We start from the raw sequence: 14,264 nt of genomic DNA, 5'->3' as shown, positions 1-14,264 counted from the left end.
GTGAGGGGGCTTCATCGACACTCGTGGTCTTCCATCCCCTCGAGTTACCTAATGGCCATGCCCAGTGTCCCCAACAACTCCCTCCTTTGAGAACACTCAGCAGCCTTAGCTCTGAGTTTTCTCACTTGTGCTACTTATTTCTTTACAATAGGACTTTGCATAAGCACTTTGTGATAGCCCTGAAGAGAATGACTTATTAACTTTTGCAAAAGAGTCCTGACACATGATACTGCACAGCATAATACCATTAATACAAGCAATACAGGAAAGAGAAGTTTTAATAACAGGCTAAATAAACCACCAAGCCAAGACGACAAACCCCAGCCTGAAAACTAGGTTTGCAACCAATCGCTCTCGGGGGCAGTATAGGCAACCTGTGCTCCGGCTCGGGCATGGGCCTCAGCCTGTACCACCTTTTCATAGATCTTATAACTGCTATCATTTACATATACACAACATCGGGGCCCGACGAGGGCACAAACCCCCCCCTTGGGATGCCAAGAGATAGTCCAAAGCCAGCCTGTTTTGGAGGGAAAACGTCCTGAGCTGCTGTACCTCTTTATTTAATGTTTTTACTGCTGACCCTAAATCACTAACCGAGTCCTCTAACTCTAAGGCAACTTTCTCAAGTACCATTTGCAGCCTTACAGTATAGCGGCCTATCCATGCCATGGCTGGCCCGGTAAACAGTGGCGCTATTCCCAGTACAGAGCACCCTACAAGCTTTTCGGTTGTGAAGGGATTCTTTATATCGCCCTCCAATGCTGTAGTCAGTCGCCGCAGGGTCTTTTCTCGTGACTCAACAGAGGTATCTTTCCTTTGGGCAGTGTGGTAGTTATGGAAAGATGAGGAACTCCATGAGCTATATAACAGCAACCTGTCCAGTTGGCTGGCAGCAGCTTGTAAGCCTTTCGGCCACATACAAAATAGTGACCCTGTAGGGCCCAGTAAGTACTGTTTCTTAAGGGAATTCCTGGGATATTTAAGGCTGCTTTTCCAAACAGTTCATATGCCCCTAAGGGGGCATCTCATCCTCCTGATTGGGTACAAGTGGGGGTGTTTCTAATTGTGCCGTTCAAACTACACTCGCCATAGGAACCACTGCAAACCCACCATTGGCCTGCTACATTGGAGATATTAACTGGACGGCAAGTTATATTTCCAAACCCTCCTTTTGTAGTAAGACTATTTGTAAGAGTTTCCCCAAAAGGGGAGGAACCATTACACTCACACTGCTGACCTCCCCTCTTGGTCTTTATCCAATACCCATCAACCCACTGTGTAATAACACAGGAGCTCTTTCCCACAGGATGCCCATAGTGATCAGATTGGTTTTGGGTAAAACAAAATACTCCCTCAGTGAGTACTGCAACTGAATACTTCTGGTCCTGATAGGTGGCTTGCTGTAAAGAGGTCTTGTTCCAGAACGGCGAGTCCATTCTTTCCTGCTCTTTGGTGGCGGCTAATTCTGCCAGGGTCAAGGGCAGCATGTCAAGGGGCATTCCCGTTTTGGGGGACAGTGGAGTTGGAGCACATACCCAGCAATCAGTCTGGTTTGTTAAAGTAGCAACATGGTGCGCAAGTAAAACAAAGGAGTTATGCTCCCGATATGCACAGTTTGGAAATAACAATACAGAGAATAACAATGTTACCCAATTAATTATTACCAGAGTCTTCCCAACCGAGGGTCTCCAGTCCCTGGGTGGGCCCATTTTGGCGATAAGGTGCCCGCTATTTGTGTCTCTTAAACAGTAGCTTTAGCCCGAGATCGTCACTAGATGAGGAGTCAGCAGGTTGACCGGTCCGCTGTTCTGCTGACGAGGGGGCGGGTACTGCCTTCAGACGAGAGTGATGGATCCAGTTCTTGTGTCCCTCAACCTTTGCCGCCATCTGGGAAACCAGCAGGACGGTGTGGGGTCCCTTCCACTTCTCTTGGAGAGGCTCGTCCTTCCAGGTATAAATAAGCACGGAGTCACCTGGCTGCAAGGAGTGGACAGGGGTATCCAATGGAAGAGGTTGGAAGTCTTTGGTTACCTGTGGAGAAAAGAGAGAACGGCAGACAGAGAGCACATGTACTGAGAGAAAAAACCACACCCCATTTCCCACTCCCCTGCCAGAACTGGTGTCCCATTCATAGGCCATGCCCTTCCAAACTTAATTTCAAAGGGACTAAGCCCTAATCTACCCTTCGGGAGAGCACGGACACGGAGCAGGACAAGGGGCAGAGCATCGGGCCATGGCAGGGAGGCTTCTTGGCACATTTTGGTGTAGCTGCTGCAGTACTGGCCGGATCAGGCCCTTCGGTAGGAGGATCTTCCCTTCCGGAGAATGAAGCCATCCCTCTTTTTCCTGAAGACCGAGTTTGTCAGCTAGTTTCCTCTCTTCCCCAGAGTACTGAGGAGTTAAAAGCTCCCCCACTGATGGGATGAGGGTATGCATGTGGGCATCCTCAGCTTCCGGTGGAGTCGAGGTGGCGGCATGCTTGGCTTCTCTGTCCGCCCTGGATATTACAGTTGTCCCAATCCGGCTTGTGACTACTGAGGCACCCCTCAAAGACTGAAATAAACTGGCTTGGGTTCGTGGAGAATTCCCAAGCCTGTGTTTTAAAAACTGCTAGGTCTATTGGATTGAATAGCACATGGGTGTAAACTTGCATAGTGGTAGCCTGACGTCCCTCTGCCCCTGGGCGAGCCACAACAGTCTCGGTAATCAAAGGATAGAGTCCCACCGAGGGGGCAATCTCTGTAACCCACCCTTATAAGGTGGGGGTGTGGGGGCCGAAGGGGACACCGAATCTGCCATTACAACATTGGGGGGGTTCTGGGGGCTAACATTAGCTACTACCGATCCTGTTGGAGTCAATTACAGCTCTGTAGAATGTCTGTTCTATCTCTTAAAGCCATAAACACTTGTGCATACAGATGTTCATTCCATTTACCCGTTCGCTGACAAAACAAAACTAATTGCAGGATCGTATTATAATTGATTGACCCTCCCGGTGGCCACTGTTCCTGGTCCTCTAGCCGATATTGAGGCCAGTCTATTGTACAAAACCTTTTCAATTTGCTTTTTGTCATTGGATCTGATCCAAACACTTTCCAGTTTGCTAGAATGCATTCTAGGGACGTACACTGTGCCCTACCTCCTGAGCTCTGTCCCTGTCCCATACCTACAGGGTAACTCTGGGCATCCCCAGGTTCCAACAGAGCATACAATCCAGATTTCAAACGGTTCCTACCTTATCTAAGGGACCGGTTCCCCACCATCGCCTGCAGCTGCTCCTCCCCTGTGTCCAAGGGACCGGTTCCTCACCGTCGCCCACAGCTGCTTCTCCACTATATGAGTGTGTTGCACCGTTGTGCCCTCCGGGGTCAACAAATCGCGTCTTCTCCAAGGCCCCCGATGAACTCACCGGTGCGCGCTGGGCGTCGGTTGTCGCTGCAATCCTCGACTGCCGGGAGGGGTCCGGGCAAGGCTAAAAAGCAGCCTCGAGCCCACCCAGGGACGCCAAAAGCTGTTGCCGGCACAAAGTGCCCAAGGCAAGCAACAGCAAGGTTCGTTGCCCGGTGTGCGTCACCCAATAATCACAACGGGGTGGAGAACCAGAAAAGTTTATTTGAAGCTTCAATATGGTACAGGGAGATATTCACCTCAAAACCTGTACACAGAGCAGGAAGTTACACAGACTTTTATACATCCTTTCTTCAGCATACTTATCCAATAGCAAGCTGCCCTAAGTATCCATATAGCCAGCCAATCCAGATACCAGCTAGTTCCCTTTTTCTTTGTACCATCTGTTAAACCATATATATAAAGCTGCTTTGTTCAGCATTGATTTACCATATCTGCCCTGCCTGGCCTTGTTTAGTTTCAGACAGTCTGACTTTGCAACATATTGTTGCAGATCCTCAGCATAACTGCTGCGAGTGCCTCCAGGCGGGGGGGCCAAGGTCACTTGGGCCTAGTGTGAGGGGGCTTCATCGACACTCGAGTTACCTAGTGGCCATGCCCAGTGTCCCCAACAAAACCAACCTGATAGCTTTCTTTGACAGTGTAACAAGACTAGTGGATAAGGGGGAAGTGGTAGACATGGTATGTCTTGACTTTAGTAAAGCTTTTGATATTGTCTCCGTGACCTTCTCATAAACAAACTAGGGAAATGCAACTTAGATGGAGCTACTATAAGGTGGGTGCATAATTGGTTGGAAAACCGTTCCCAGAGAATTATCAGTGGTTCACTGTCATGTTGGAAAGGCATAAAGAGTGGGGTCCAGCAGGGATCAGTTCTAGGTTTGGTTCTGTTCAATATCTTCATCAATGATTTAGTTAAAGGCATAGAGAGTACACTTATAAAGTTTGTGATGATACAAGGCTGGGAAGGGTTGCAAGTACTTTGAATTATAATTCAAAATGATCTGGACAAACTGGAGAAATAGTCTGAAGTAAATAGAAAAGGAGTACTTGTGGCACCTTAGAGACTAACCAATTTATTTGAGCATAAGCTTTCGTGAGCTACAGCTCACTTCATCGGATGCATACTGTACTTATACATACAGATCTTCTGTACTTTCCACAGTATGCATCCGATGAAGTGAGCTGTAGCTCACAAAAGCTCATGCTCAAATAAATTGGTTAGTCTCTAAGGTGCCACAAGTACTCCTTTTCTTTTTGCGAATACAGACTAACACGGCTGTTACTCTGAAACCTGAAGTAAATAGGATGAAATTCAATAAGTATAAATGCAAAGTACTCCATTTAGGAAGGAACAATCAGTTGCACACATACAAAATGGGAAATGACTGCCTAGGAAGGAATACTGCGGAAAGGGATCTGGGGGTCATAGTGTAACACTGTTGCCAAAAAAAAAAAAAAAAAAAAAAAAAAAAAAAAAAAAAAAAGCAAACATCATTCTGGGATGTATTAGCAGGAGTGTTGTAAGCAAGACACAAGAAATAATTCTTCTGCTCTACTCCGCGCTGATTAGGCCTCAGCTGGAGTATTGTGTCCAGCTCTGGGTACCACATTTCACGAAAGATGTGGACAAATTGGAGGAAGTCCAGAGATGAGGAACAAAAATGATTAAAGGTCTAGGATACATGACCTATGAGGGAAGATTGAAAAAACTGGGTTTGTTTAGTCTGGACAAGAGAAGACTGAGAGGGGACATGATAACAGTTTTCAAGTACATAAAAGGTTGTTACAAGGAGGAGGGAGAAGAATTGTTTTTCTTAACCTCTGAGGATAGGACAAGAGGCAATGGGCTTAAATTGCAGCAAGGGAGGTTTAGGTTGAACATTAGGAAAAACTTCCTGTCAGGGTGGTTAAGCACTGGATTACATTGCCTATGGATGTTGTGGAATCTCCATCATTGGAGATTTTTAAGAGCAGGTTAGACAAACACCTGTCAGGGATGGTCTAGATAATACTTAGTCCTGCCATGAGTGCAGGGGACAGGACTAGATGACCTCTCGAGGTCCCTTCCAGTCCTATGCTTCTATGATATGATTCTATGTAAGGTAAACAAAGTGGTAAAGCCAATCAAAAAAGCAAATTGACCAGAAGATGAGGCAGACAGCCTGGCATCTGCACCCCGGCAGGAGAGAGGAACTTTGTCTGGGTTTATTTTTCAAAGAATAAGGCCTGGTCTACACTACAGAGTTAGGTTGATGCAAGGCAGCTTACGTCAACCTGTCAGTGTCTACACTAAAATGTCACTCCCGCTGATGTAACTTGCCCGCTATGCTGCCTTAATAACTCTGTTGACGTAGTTAGGTTGACGCAGTGTCAGTGTTGACACTGTGGTACTTATGTCAACTTTGTGGCCTTTAAGAGGTATCCAGCAATGCCCCACGCTGACTGCTCTGCTCACCATTTTGAATTCTGCTGCCCGTCGGCCAGGTATGCGGGGACACGCCCCTTTCCTTTTAAACCCCCATGAATTTTTGAAATTCCATTTCCTGTTCACTCAGTGTGGAGAGCTCACCTAGCAATTGCCAAGCTGACTATGCTGGCTCCACGCTGCAGGTGCGCTCCTGCCTGGCGTACACAGGAGGTGGTGGATCTCCTGGATCTGTGGGGAGAAGCGGCTGTGCAGGGACAGCTCCGATCCAGCTGTAGAAACATGGATATCCACAAGCAGATTGCTCGGGGCATTGCGGAGAAGGGCTACGAGAAGGACCTGCAGCAGTGCCACATGAAGGCCAAGGAGCGATAGGCGCCGACTTCTGCTCGACACCCCCCGGCCCTGCCCTGACTCCACCCCTGCCCTGCTGCCTCCCGCCCTTGCTCCGCCCCCATTCCAACCCTTTCCCCAAAGTCCCCGCCCCAACTTCTCCCCCTCCCTGCCCCTATTCCAACTCTTTCCCCAAATCCCCACCCCAGCCCTGCCTCTTCCCCACCTCCTCCACGCCATTCCACATTCCATGCCATGTTCCCACTTCAACCCAATCCCTCCTGGAGCTTGCTATGCTGCCAAACACCTGTTTGGCGGTGGCAAGCGCTGGGAGGTAGGCGGAGGAGCAGGGACGCGGTGCACTCGGGGAGGAGGAGGAGGTGAGGTGGGGCAGGGAGGGGAGCTTGGCTGCTGGTGGGTGCAGAGCACCCACTAATTTTTCCCCGTGGGTGCTCCAGCCCCGGAGCACCCATAGAGTCGGTGCCTATGCAAGGAGCTGCGGCAGGTGTACCAGAAGGCAAGGAAGGCTAACAGTTCTGGTGCGGAGCCGCAGATATGCTGCTTTTACAAAGAGCTGCACGCCATTCTCGGCAGAGACACCACCACCACCACCACCAAGAGCCCTGTGGATACTTTGAAGATCTGGAGAGAACAGATCCCCGGAGTGCACAGTGAGGAGGAGGTGTTGTGTGAGGAACATGAGGAATATGGGGGACAGGTGACAGGGGGATCCAGGGGCACAGTGAGTCAGGACCTGTTATTGAGTCCAGAGCAGTTGAGCCAGTCCCTACAGTCCAGCACGGGTGAGCCTGATGCAGGGGAGAAACCTCAGGTAAGTATGCCATTTGCTTTGATATTGCAGGGACACATCTGTTCATTTACTGTTTTGTAATCATGCTAGAAGAGATAGTGAAATAACCAATGGAGGTAGAGTCACCATCTGCTTCTCATTCCCCTTCTCATTCTGGCAGAGAGGACCCTGGAAAACAGTTTGTTTGTGTGCACTGGGATGCCCCGTGAATCCTCCATAGAGATCTTGGGCAAACTTTCATGGAGGTACTCTGCAATCCTCTGTCAAAGTTTCTGGGGAGGGTTGCCTTGTTTGTTCCATCGCGGTAGGATACTTTTCTGCACCACTCAGCAATTACTTCAGCAGGTACCATTGCAGCACGCAAGCTAACAGCATACGGACGTGGTCTGCAACCGGATGCATGCAGGAGCTGTTCCCTTACAGCATGTTACCCTCAGGAGTCAGATATCAGCTGAGATCACCACTGAGTGTGGAAAATAGTGTCAATATTCAGTTCATTTGCCCTATACATATACATTCATGTGATGAAAGCTTGTAATATTCGACCTTGATGGTCATTATAAGATATGTATACAGACTGATTATGAATCTATGTATTGACATACATAGAAATCTGTACGACAATTTCAAATATACCTGACAGCAAGGAGGGGGTGCCTCCCAAGGCAGGTGTTTACACAACACCAGATACAAGTAAGGATCCATTATACAACCAGGAAAAGGCAGCAATGGCCCTGGACCATTAAAGTTAATGGAAAGACATTAAGACAACTGGAGACAGCCCCACTTTCAATATCTGTAGTGACCGAATCCCCTTTAAAATGGAAAGGGTTTGAAGCAAAGCATCCAGCACTTGAGGGACAGTGTGGAAGGTGGGAGCTGTCTGTGAATGCTGGGTCCTCCCTAGGGCAGTAGGTAAAATCTAATTTGAAAGTGAGGTTGTGTCTTTTTTGTTCACTTTCTGGGTAACTTGTACATGTCGCTTTCCCCTGCTCTTTTATCTTGGAATCTGGGATTTTTCTATACAATGAACCTTTTGTTTATTTTTACCCCAAGAAGGTCTCTGGGGTGCAAACTGTGTGGAGTTCGTTTGCCAAAATTAGCTCCTAACTGCGGGGCTGGCTTCACACCTTTGGAAGTGACGAACCAGAGGGGAACAGTGCACGTGTCTTCTCTTCTTCAGTGCTTAGCCAGACAGTCGGCCGTAGCTATCTTTGCCATTTGGTCCTTTCCTGCGCAACCACAATGGCTTGACGGCCTGAGAGTCCAACATCAGAACAGACATTATGAACCCATGTAATAGGGGGTCTGCCTCTACCCCTCGGTTGGTGGAATTTTATCACAGATGTTACAAGCCACCCGGAGAACGGCGTTCACTGGAACGTCTTGTGGCATCCTTGCGACATGTCCGAAAAGCGTAAGATGCCACCTGCGGACACTGGCCCCAGTAATCTGTAGACCCGAGCGACCATAAACATCTGCATTACATATGAAGTCATTCCACTTTATGCCCAATATACTACTTTGACATTTTGCGTGGAAAGCCTCCAGCTTTGCCCAGTCTACGCTGCGTAGTGTCCATGTTTTGCAGCCATATAACAGTATGGGAAGGATACAGCTCGAATAAAGCCTGAACTTGGTTGTCACACTAAGATGATGTTGATTCCATATTAGTTGTAAACAGCCCATGGCAGATGCTGCGATGCCAATCCAATGGAGAACCTCCATGTGAGAACTGGAGGAGCTGGTAAATATAGAATCCAGTTAGCAAAAGCTGGAAACTGATTCAGTGGTTTCATTGTTCAAAGAGATTGGAGTCACAGGTAGACCTGGTCCTTGCAAAGTTACTATGTGACCGCGGTGTGTGTGTGTGTGCAGCCCAAGCCCTGCTGCCCCGAGTTGGGGGAGAGGCAGCCGTATCCCGAGTCCCGCCGCCCCCTGTGGTGGTGGAGCTCAGACTTCAGCGTCAGCCGTGGGTCCCAGCAAGTCTAATGCTGGCCCTGGTGACCTCATTAATATGAGGTCGTGACCTACTTTGGGGTCCTGACCCACAGTTTGAGAACTGCTGATCTAGAGGCTAATAGAGTTATAAGGAATAGCCAGCAGGCATTTGTCAAAAACAATCATACTAAACCAACCTAATTTCCTTCTTTGACAGGGTTCCTGGCCTAGTGAATGGGGGGAAGCAGCAGATGTGATATATCTTAATTTTAGGAAGGCTTTTGACACAATCCCACATGACAGTCTCATAAACAAACTGGAAAAAGATGGTCTAGATGAAACTACTATAAACTGGGTGCACAACTGGTTGAAAGACCATACTCAAAGAGTAGTTATGAACGGTTCACTGTCAAACTGGGAGGACATATCTAATGGGGTCCCACGGAGGTCAGTCTTGGGTCCAGTACTATTTAATATTTTCAATAATGACTTCTTGGATAATGGAGTGGAGAGAATGCTTATAAAATTGGCAGATGACACCAACGTGGGAGGGCTTGCAAGCACTTTGGAGGATTGGATTAAAACGCAAAACACCCTGGACAAATTGGAGAACTGGGCAGAATTCAACAAGATGAAATTCAATAAAGACAAGTGCCAAGTACTTCACTGAGGGCATGGCTACACTTGCAAGTTAGAGCGCATTAAAGCAGCCCAGTGCGCTCTAATTCACAACCCGTCCACATTGGCAAGGCATGTAGAGCACTCCTGGTACTCCACCTCGGCGAGTGGAGTAACGTTTGATGTGCCCCCGCTGGAGTGCAGCGGCACCAGTATGGATGCCCTGGTCTGTTAATGCGCTCTGATCGGCCTGTAGAAGTGTCCCACAATGCCTATTCTAGCCACTCTGGTCATCAGTTGGAACCCTACTGCCCTGCCCTCAGATGACCAACTGTCAGACCCGACCGTTAAATTCTCTGGGAATTTTTCAAAATCCCCTTCCTGTTTGCTCAGCCAGGCGTGGAGTGCTCTCAGCAAATCTTTCCAGGTGACCATGCCTCCACGCGCCAGGCGAGCCCCAGTATGGAGCAATGGCAAGGTGCTGGACCTCATCAGTGTTTGAGGGGAGGAAGGTGTCCAGGCCCAGCTGCACTCTAGCCGGAGGAATTACAATACCTTCGGGCAGATATCAAGGGACATGATGGAAAGGGGCCGTGACTGGGACGCACTGCAGTGTAGGGTTAAAGTGAAGGAGCTGCGGAACGCCTACCACAAAGCCGCGAGGCAAACTGCTGCTCTGGTGCTGCCCCCACAACCTGCTGTTTCTACAAAGAGCTGGATGCGATACTTGGGGGCAACCCCACCTCCATTCCGAGTACCACCACGGACACTTCAGAGCCCAGTTCAACAAGGCAGGAGGAGGAGGAGGAGGAGGAGCAAAGCGGGAGTGAGGGTGCTGAGGTGGAGGAAGACACCCCGGAATCCCTAGACGCATGCAGCCAGGAGCTCTTTCTCAAGCCAGGAGGAAGGTAGCCAGTCGTGGCGGGCGATGCTTGGGGAAGGACAAACACCAGAGGAGGTTCCCAGTAAGCGGCTTTTATTTTGGGAAGGAAGTTATTTGGTGCGGGATCTTGGTGCGAGGAGGGTTAGGGCTGCATGCATGCCTAGATGTGGAATAGAGCATTGAGGTGCTCTCTCACATTGCGGCAATCGGCCTCAGTGATCTCTTCAAAGGTCTCATCCAGAACTTGGGCAATGTGCTCAAGCAGGTTTCTCTGGAGAACCACTGTGGTCCTTGTCCCAGTCAGGCTAACTTGTCTGCGCCACTGTGCTGTGAGGGGCGTGGGGACCATTGCTGCACAGAGGCAAGCTGCATATGGGCCAGGGCGGAAGCTGCATTGCAGTAGAAGACCCTCCCTTGCTTCCCAGGTCACCCTCAGCAGTGAGATATCTTCCAGGATGAACTCCTGTGGAAAATGTGGGGACAGTGTTCAGTATAGGGGGCCCCTGCCACTGTTAGCTCTCCCCAAAGCACAGAAACCCAGAGGACAGTACAGCCATGAAACAATCAGTCACGTTTGACCCTGTGCTTACTCACCATTTTGGGGCTCCCATGGGTTATGTGCACTTGCTTTGGGACGGGCAAATTATGCTATTTTCTAGACTGTGCTTGCCCTCCTTAAGTACGGGGGAACCATTGCTCTGTCTGGTGTGAACAATGCTGCCTCTGTTAAGTGTTGCATTTTGCCTTTACAGATGTAACCTTGAGATCTCAGCCACCTGTGTTATCACCGGCCGAGAGGCTGCAAAGGCTCAGGAAGAGGCCACGTAGAAGCACAGAAGACATGCTGAATGAAGTAATGCAGCAGTCACTTAACGAGAATCGAAGAGTGGAGGGAGAGTGAAAGGAGGATCTGCCAGCAGAATGCGGATCGCTGGCACAAAAGCGCGGAGCTCCGGCAGCAAAGCACGGAGCGGCTGCTAAGCATCATGGAGCACCAAGCGGACTTGATCCAGGCGCTCATAGCCATGCAGGCGGAGCACTACCGCGCCCGCCCCCTCCCTGCAGCCCTTGTCCCTAAACTCTTTCCCTTGTGTCCCCATGTCACCTCCAACCCACTTTCCTCAACATCCAGGTTCTTATCGCCACCAGCTGCCTCCAACACCTGTAGTTTCACCACCCAGTCCTGAAAACTACGACTCTTACCTGCTGCACTCAACCCCCAACACCATGCAGTATAGCCACCCTGAAGTGCAGCACTCATTGCACAGCACGCCAGACAGGAAGGCTGAGTATGATAACAGGACCTACACAAATCTGTGATTGTACCATTCCCCACCCCACCCCCTTGCTCTTTCTGTTTCCCAAGCAGTTGTGTTTCTTTTCAATAAATGAATTTTCTTTTCAATAAATGGATTTTTTGGCTTTGAAAACATTCCTTATTATTGCATACAGTAAAAGATACCTTAGCCCAGGAAAGAAACAGGCACTGCAAGTCAGCGTAGCAAACACAGATTCCTAACATTGGAACCACTGCACTTCACTCCCGTGCAGGGCACCAGACATTACTGGTGGCTTTCAGCCTCAAATTGCTCCCTCAAGGCATCCCTAATCCTTGCAGCCCTGCGCTGGGCCCCTCTAATAGCCCTGCTCTCTGGCTATTCAAATTCAGCCTCCAGGTGTTGAACCTTCGAGGTCCATGCCTGAGTGAAGCTTTCACCTTTCCCTTCACAAATGTTATGGAGGATATAGCACGCGGATATAACCGCGGGGATATTGTCATCAGCCAGGTCCAGCTTCCCATACAGAGAGCACCAGCGGCCCTTTAAACAGCAAAAAGCACACTCCACAGTCATTCTCCACTGGCTTGGCCTGTTGTTGAACCGCTCCTTGCTGCTGTCAAGGCTCCCTGTGTAGGGTTTCATGAGTCATGGCATTGAAGGGTAAGTGGAGTCTCCAAGGATCATAATGGGCATTTTGATTTCCCCTACGGTGATCTTCTGGTCTGGGAAAAAGGTCCAGGCTTGCAGCTTTCTGAACAGGCCAGTGTTCCAAAAGATGCGTGCGTCATGCATCTTTCTGGGCCAGCCTGTGTTAATGTCAATGAAATGCCCATGGTGATCCACAAGCGCCTGGAGAACCATAGAGAAATACCCCTTCCAATTAACGTACTCGGAGGCTAGGTGGGCTGGTGCCAGAATTGGAATATGCGTCCCATCTATCGCCCCTCTTTAGTTAGGGAAACCCATTTGTGCAAAGCCAGCCACAATGTCACGCATGTTACCCAGAGCCACGGTTCTTCTAAGCAAGATGCAATTAATGGCCCTGAAAAACGTGCATCAACACGATTCCAACGGTCGACTTTCCCACTCCAAACTGGTTAGCGACCAATCGATAGCTGTCTGGAGTTGCCAGCTTCCAGATTGCAATAGCCACCTGCTTCTCCACCGTCAGGGCAGCTCTCAATCTCGTGTCCTGGCGCCTCAGGGTGGGGGCAAGCGCCTCACGCAGTCCCATGAAAGTGGCTTTTCTCATCCGAAAGTTCTGCAGCCACTGCTCGTCATCCCAGACTTGCCTGACGATGTGATCCCACCACTCAGGGCTTGTTTCCCGAGCCCAAAAACAGCGTTCCACGGTGGTGAGCACGTCCGTGAATGCCCCAAGCAAACTCGTGTTGTTTGCGTTACTCGAGTCGATATCATCGTTGGAGTCCTCACTGTCAGTTTGGATCTTAAGCACTAACTCAACTGCCAAATGTGACGTGCTGGTGAGACTCGTCAGCATATTCCTCAGCAGTTCGGGCTCCGTTCCCGCAGACCGAAAGGGGAGGCAGAGCGTGCAGCACAAAAACCGTTGAAAGATGGCGCCAATTGTGCACGGAAGCACAGGGATTGCTGGGATGCGAAGTGATGCATCGCGGGGCGTTGGGACAGGACCCAGAATGCCCCGCACCCCCCACCCCCTTCCCACAAGCCACAGTGCCAGAATGGGAAGAGGTGCTCTGTGGGATAGCTGCCCACAATGCACCGTTCCCAATGCCGCTGCAAGTGCTGCAAATGTGGTCACGCCAGTGCGCCGTCAGCTGTCAGTGTGGACAGACTGCAGCGCTTTCCCTACTGCGCTCTCCACAGGCTGGTTTAACTCACAGTGCTCTACATCTGCAAGTGTAGCCATGCCCTGAATAAGCAAAAATCAAATGCACAACTACAAAATGGGGAATAACAGGCTAGGTGGTGGTACTGCTGGAAAGGGGTCTGGGTGTCCTGGTGGATCACAAATGAAATAGGAGTCAACAATGTAATGCAGCTGCAAAAAAGACTAATTCATTCTAGGATGTATTAACTGGAGTGTCTTATGTAGGACATGGGATGTATTGTCCCCGCTCTACTAGGCACTAGTGAGGCCTCAGCTGGAGTAGTGTGTCCAGTTCTGGGTTCCATGCATTAGGAAAGAGCTGGACAAACTGGAGAGCATCCCAAGGAGAGCAACAAAATTGATAAAAGGTTTAGAAAATCCAACCTATGAAGAAAGCTTTAAAAAAACTGGGGCCAGGTCTATGCCACAAACTTTCATCAATATAACTACATTGCTCAGGGGTGTGAAAAATCCACCCTGAGTGATATAGTTATACTGACCTAACCCGCTGTGTAGACAGCACCGCCTCTCGTGGAGGTGGATTAACTATGCCATTGGGAGAAGCTCTCCCATTAACGTAGTAGCGTCTTCACTAAAGCACTACAGCGTCGTATGTGTAGACAAGCCATAAGCATGGATAGTTTTGACATAAGACGTCTCAGTGGGAACATGATCACAGTCTTCAAATATGGTAAGGGCTGTTATCA

The sequence above is a fragment of the Natator depressus genome, chromosome 24 (genome assembly GCF_965152275.1).
Source record: "Natator depressus isolate rNatDep1 chromosome 24, rNatDep2.hap1, whole genome shotgun sequence".
NCBI lineage: Eukaryota > Metazoa > Chordata > Testudines > Cheloniidae > Natator > Natator depressus.
Note: the sequence above shows the minus strand (reverse complement) of the source record.